Below are 6,069 nucleotides of genomic sequence, written 5' to 3' on the forward strand. Positions count from 1 at the left end.
GATCCTTAAGTCCAGGTGGTGGGGTCTATTAAGCTTCGTCAATTCTATTCCAAGGATGAAGCACCGACACTCGTCAAACCACTTCAGAGATTGGCCATGTCCTAGTTAGAGGTCTATTCTAGAAATCAAGACATAAATACAAGCAAGGCAATACAGTGGAAATGGTATGAGCCTCCTCATTATCACATTTCAGTGGGAGATTAAAGGATCAGAGGGACTCAGTGAGCTCATCTCTCCATCTCGGGTCCTCACCTCTGGTTCCAATCACCCACCGCCACCTCCACTGCCTCTTCCACCCTCGAGAGAAACGGTTTTCACTGGGGACTGAATTGTGTTGAAGAGGCATGCATAGGTCCCTACAGTTCAGCCAGACTGAAGAGGGAAGAAGGGAGCGTGGAGAAAAAAAATATATATCTCACGGCAGGATATCAGGAACGCACACAGGACCCCTCCAAGAGTAATAAATCATGTTGTTCTCGTTGTTATGCAAATTCGCCACTGATTGGTGCTGAATCAATTAACGGCATTCATTAATTAAGATCCGGGCAGTTCAAAACGAGTCAGACTTTGAGAAAAAAAGTGAGACAGAAATAAATAAATAAAAACATGCAGTCGGAGGCAGACTTCAGCGTGCTGATTAATGCGTTCAGAAATGCCAGGACTCTAGAGACCCACATACACCGGAAGCTAAGTGTAAATGTGTGTGTGTAAATGTGTGTGTGTGTATGTGTGTATAAGCTCTCATGTTTGTGTGTTTACCATATGTACAGAGATGTCAGCTGGCTCAGAGAGGCACAACTAAATCCGACGACGATCCGACACCTGGGATGTTTTACTCTTCCTGGTGCATTTCTTCTGCAGCACGAAGCTCGGCAGACGGAGGCTTCAATCAGTAGGAATGGTTGCTGCCTTGAGTCACCAACCATCACGGCTGGCGTGTTGATAGACAGACTAGCGAGTGAGCGAGCCATGAATTTTGGAACGTCTCTCCTGCTCTGCTCTGTCTCTGCCACATTCACACCAATCCTGTGAAAGCAATGTCTCCACAGACAACCAACTGCGTTTAGTGTGCAAAACAGTGAAGAAGTTAACACACACACACACACACACACACAAATGGATGGAGACAAAACACACAGTGGCAGGCAGACTGAGTGAGTCACTCTAGCACTTTTACATTTCTCTCCTCAAAGTTTAGACGTGGACTTGAACAGACTGGCCTGTCCATCAAGCAGGCTAGGGCAGAGAGGAGAAGAATGTCTTATCAGTTGCATTGACAGCCATAAAGGCCAGAGGAGGAAATGGCAGAGGCCTGTCAGAGTGACTCGATGACCCCCCCCCCCCCCCCCCCCCCCCATCCCCCCCATCCCCCCACCCCTGCTTTCAGATAGTACATCGCTAAAAGCCTGAGCATGACCCCCACCTCCCTCCTCCACTCCCCTGAAAAAAGCTTGGCTGTATGCGCCATGCATTCCAACCACAATTTTTTTTTTTTTACTTAAAGTCTCTACCATTTAATGCCTCAACTTGCTTTGTTAAAGTCCAACACAAAGTCTCTCCAATCGTGCTGCACACGAATTATCCCCTCATTGAGGTGAAATTAACCCTGCCAGCCCCCACCCTCTCCACCCACCACTACCATCAGGACAAGCGCTTGGGAGCTGAATACCCCTTATCTCCAGAGGTAATAAACATTCCAGGCCTTCAAGCCTCTTCGGATCAGTGAAAAGGCATGGAAAAAAGCTCCTGACTGTTTTCATATGGGCGATGGAATATGGCGCACAATAGAGCTAGCAGTTACGGCCGCACTTTGTTACACTGTGACGAGTGAGCTGATTTCTACGCTCGGCCCTGCCTTCGGTGCCATTATGCACACTGCCTTGGCTCCCGACGTGCTGTTTCGAGGGTCAAGCAGGTTAGGAATCCTAAGTCTCTCGGGAACGCGAGCGAGAGAGCCCAATATGCCAGCACACTCTGGGTGACCTCTTTCATTTCTTGCCTTGAGAGAACAAAGTACCGTGTGGAAGCTATACATTCACTGCCATTTAGTGTCATACCTGAAGCCAGGGAGAGATGGAGTGAGAGAAGGGATGAGAGAGGTATGAGAAGAGAGAGATATGAAAAGAGAGGAAGAAAAGGGAAAGCATCTTGTATTGATGGGTGGCCTTGCGAATGAATAAGGAACTGATTGCATATTCTGGGTAAAGGAGAGCTAACCCCCCCCCCCCCCCACACCCCCCTCCATCTTTTTTTTCCAGTGCCGGCCTCTTTTCATGGTGAAGCCCTTTTCTAAATATTGAATCATATAATTCTGAAAAGACCACATTATCCAGAGGATTCAGTGTAATTTGCATATGCATTAGAATTAATTGGAATGCGTGGCTGCTGCACCCCCCCCCCCCCCCCCCAATGCTCGAGAGGTGCCAAAGAGAAAGAGGAAAGCGATCAGAATGTATGATTAGTGAGCTGTGGCGAGGAAGGACAGGCTGGGGTAGAGTGTGTGTGTGTGTGGGCGCTTACCATCACTCCACCACAGCAAGGGAGAGATGTTTTCATTCAAGATCAAGATAGGCATTTCCTGATGAGTTCTATTCAGGAGGAAAAAAATAAATAAACACAATGTGTTGTATGAAAAGAAAAAGAGATTTTATAGCAGAGTTGTGAGTGTATGTGTATGAGTATGTGTGTGTGTGTGTGTGTGTGTGTGTGTGTTCTGAATGGCCTGTCCCATTTGGATGACACGCAAAGCCAGGAGAGATGCTTTTGTGCTGGAGCCACATAACAGAGTGTCAGTTTCCCAAAGCATAGATGCAGTAACATTTACTAATCCATACTCATGTGAACGCACAGACACACACACACACACATGGGGGATCACACATTAACAAAATATGACCTATTGCAGCTGTAAACTGTGAAATAACAAGTTTGACGGTCAACACACATACAGACACATGAAATCTCAACAGACAAGATCATTCAATGACTCTAGCTATGAAAATGATGATGACAAAAATCACAGACAAGAACAGAAAGTGACAGAGCTGATGAAAATCAAACTTAACAGCAGAAAGACCAAACAGGTGCTAAGAGGAAACAGAAAGGGAATGAATGTGTGCATGAGTGTGTGTGTGTGTGTGTGTGTGTGTATGTATGTGTGTGAGGATAAAAGACAATTGCGTGATCCTGTTATCAGGGGGGCAGATTGCCATTTCTTTGCACTTGCCGACTTGTGACATTTTAAAAGGCTGTTTAAAAGGTTGGCAAAGTGTCAGGTCTGGGGGCTGCCTGACACTCTCGGTGAGGCGATTCAGTGACTGACTGAACGCACCGTCTTCCACAAAGGCTCCCTCTCTCGCCCCCACGTTGTCCTGACAGGGGGACCTCGCAGTGGCTCGGTTCCTCAGAGATAATAAACAGAGTGGGACAGTTAGTGGTAAATATTAAGAGATGGATGGGCTCGCGTGGTGGGACTCAGCTGTCGGTGGCATGGAGTTGTGCCTGCGTGAGATGTACAGGCCTGAGAGAGAGAGAGAGAGAGAGAGAGAGAGAGAGAGAGAGAGAGAGAGAGAGAGAGAGAGAGAGAGAGAGACGCTTCAGTGGTCCTTAGCTATTTGTGTGTTTTATTTTAGTCATGGCTCAGCTGTGCGTTGGTCGCGGGCTAACATCTGACAAACCCTTGTCCCTGGAGAGAGAGAGCGCTCCAGAGACAGGGAGAGGCAGAGAGGGAGAGGCAGAGAGAGAGAGTGGGAGAGAGATAGAGAGAGAGAGAGGGAGGGAGGTGGAGGGCAGTGAGTGACGAGGTGAGAGAAAGCGAGAGGAAAACAAGTGAGAGGGAAAGGGTGAGAGGACGACAGGACTTGTGCATTAGAGGGAAAGCAGGGATCTCGCGCTGCCTGGTGTGTGTGTGCATGTGTGCATGTGTGTGTGTCGCTGTGGAGACATGAATACTGCATCTCTCTGTTTTTGCTGAGCTCCGCCGTATGTCTGTTTCTGTTGGATTCTCCTCTTAGCCTCAGAGAAGGACTCCACTCCACTCCACTCCAAACACACACACACACACACACACACACACACACACACACACACACACACACACACACACACACACACACACACACACACACACACACACGCACGCACAAACGCACACATCTGTATGCCTTATCTTTTGACGAATGGACTATTGCTGACTTCAGTACAGAAACAGGCAGCTGAGCATGACGTGGTGTTTTTTTCGGGCCACTTTGGATCAAGTGGAGGAAGGGACCCATGCTGCCTCTCTCTCTTTTTATAGACTTCTTCTGAAGCTGCTGGAAATAGGTCAGTGACATGTCAACTTGACCCAAATAACAAACAAGACACACAAACACATGCAAATACAGTCCATACACCTTCATCACTGACAAGGCCAAACCTAAACACTGTGTAAAGCACATTTGCATCTTTGCCAGAGCATGCAACCCAGAAAAGAAATGTCTGTGGGTGTGGGTGTGTGAAAAGTATCTGCCATTGTGTACATCTCTGTCTTTTTAGAGTATATATATATATATATATATATATATATATATTCTAAATAGGGAAGTCTAGGGAAGGCATTATTTTCATGAGTAGTCAGATTTACCCTCGTTCCCCTTACATGGCTTTGAGCTTCTCCATTAGTGATGGGAGATGCACTGTTATTGAAAGATAGATGAAATGAAAGAAAGAGATGGAAAAACAACAGCAAGCCTTAAAAAGCACTCTCGGGGTAACACTACATGGCGGAGAATCTCCCCCATCACGTCTGAGTGGCACTCTGATCCTGACTGAACAAGTCACACAACACAGCATGATCAATTTTAATCAGCCCCCATTTTTTTTATTTTTGGGAGGGGAGTACCGGAAAAAAGTGACGAGAAGACAAGTAATAACATGTCTAGTGGGATGGGGAAGAGAAGGGAAAAACATGCAGATTCAACATAATAATCATTAAAGATTTAATAGAGTTGAAGCAGAGAGAGAGACAGAGAGAGAGAAAGAGAGAGAGACAGAGAGAAAGAGAGAGAGAGAGAAGTTGACAGTACAGTGAGTCCTTAGATGACTCCGCAGATGAACACTGTCACACTAGTGGCCTTGTGTAAGCTGTAAAGAGTAGAAGTTAAGAAGTTAATTACATTAAATTAGAATGCTTCATCTGGGCTCAAGTAATCTAACTCAATACTTCACCAATTCTGTTCATTTAGGTCAAAAGTGAAAATGTCAACCTAAATTTAACCTAAATTTAATTGAAAATGAAACAGTTTCAAAATGTTTTGAGCCACGACTGATGGGTGATGGAGACTTAGGGTTTGGACTTTGGTAAGGTGTAAGGTGGTTGTTGGAATTTGTGTGAGAGAAGTAGGATTCAGCAAGGTAATTATTTTCTTTAGCATATTTTTTGGCCTTTTTATGCCTTTTAATGACAGGATAGTGTAGAATGACAGGAAGCGAGTGGGAGAGAGAGTCGGGGTGGGATCCGGAAAGGACCACGGGTCGGGAATCGAACCCGGGTCACCGGCGTACTGGTGCAGGTGCCCCAACCAGTTGTGCCATGGCCGGGGCCAGGCAAGGTAATTCTAATATATTCTCTGTACATGTATTCTAATACGTAACTATGTAATATTTTCATGACAAAACATCTACTTCAGAGTCAATTACTATGTGTCAGATGTGGGGTTGGGTATACCAGTACTAAAACGATACTTATGGTAGTGGTGCCTAACACGCCAAATTTTGGCGGGAGACTCCCTATTTTAACCCTTTCTCCTGTAGTGTTTCTGATTCAGAATTTCTCCCATCATCCTCCCAGTTCTATAGTAATTCAATATAAATGTTCTGTTTCTGTGTAAATTATTACTTTAATCATAACCTCATGGTACCTGGCCACCCAAGCGAGAGGCAGAGGTGAGCATGCACAATCACATTTAGCCTGAACACTGCTGTGGCTTTGGGACATCATCCCAAACCCTCCTTATGCAGTCCACAAAGGTGTATGAAACCCTATGTATCTCCACTGTGTCAATGCTTCTTTTCTGTGGCTGTGCATAG

The sequence above is a fragment of the Alosa sapidissima genome, chromosome 21, assembly GCF_018492685.1.
Source record: "Alosa sapidissima isolate fAloSap1 chromosome 21, fAloSap1.pri, whole genome shotgun sequence".
Taxonomy (NCBI): Eukaryota; Metazoa; Chordata; class Actinopteri; order Clupeiformes; family Clupeidae; genus Alosa; species Alosa sapidissima.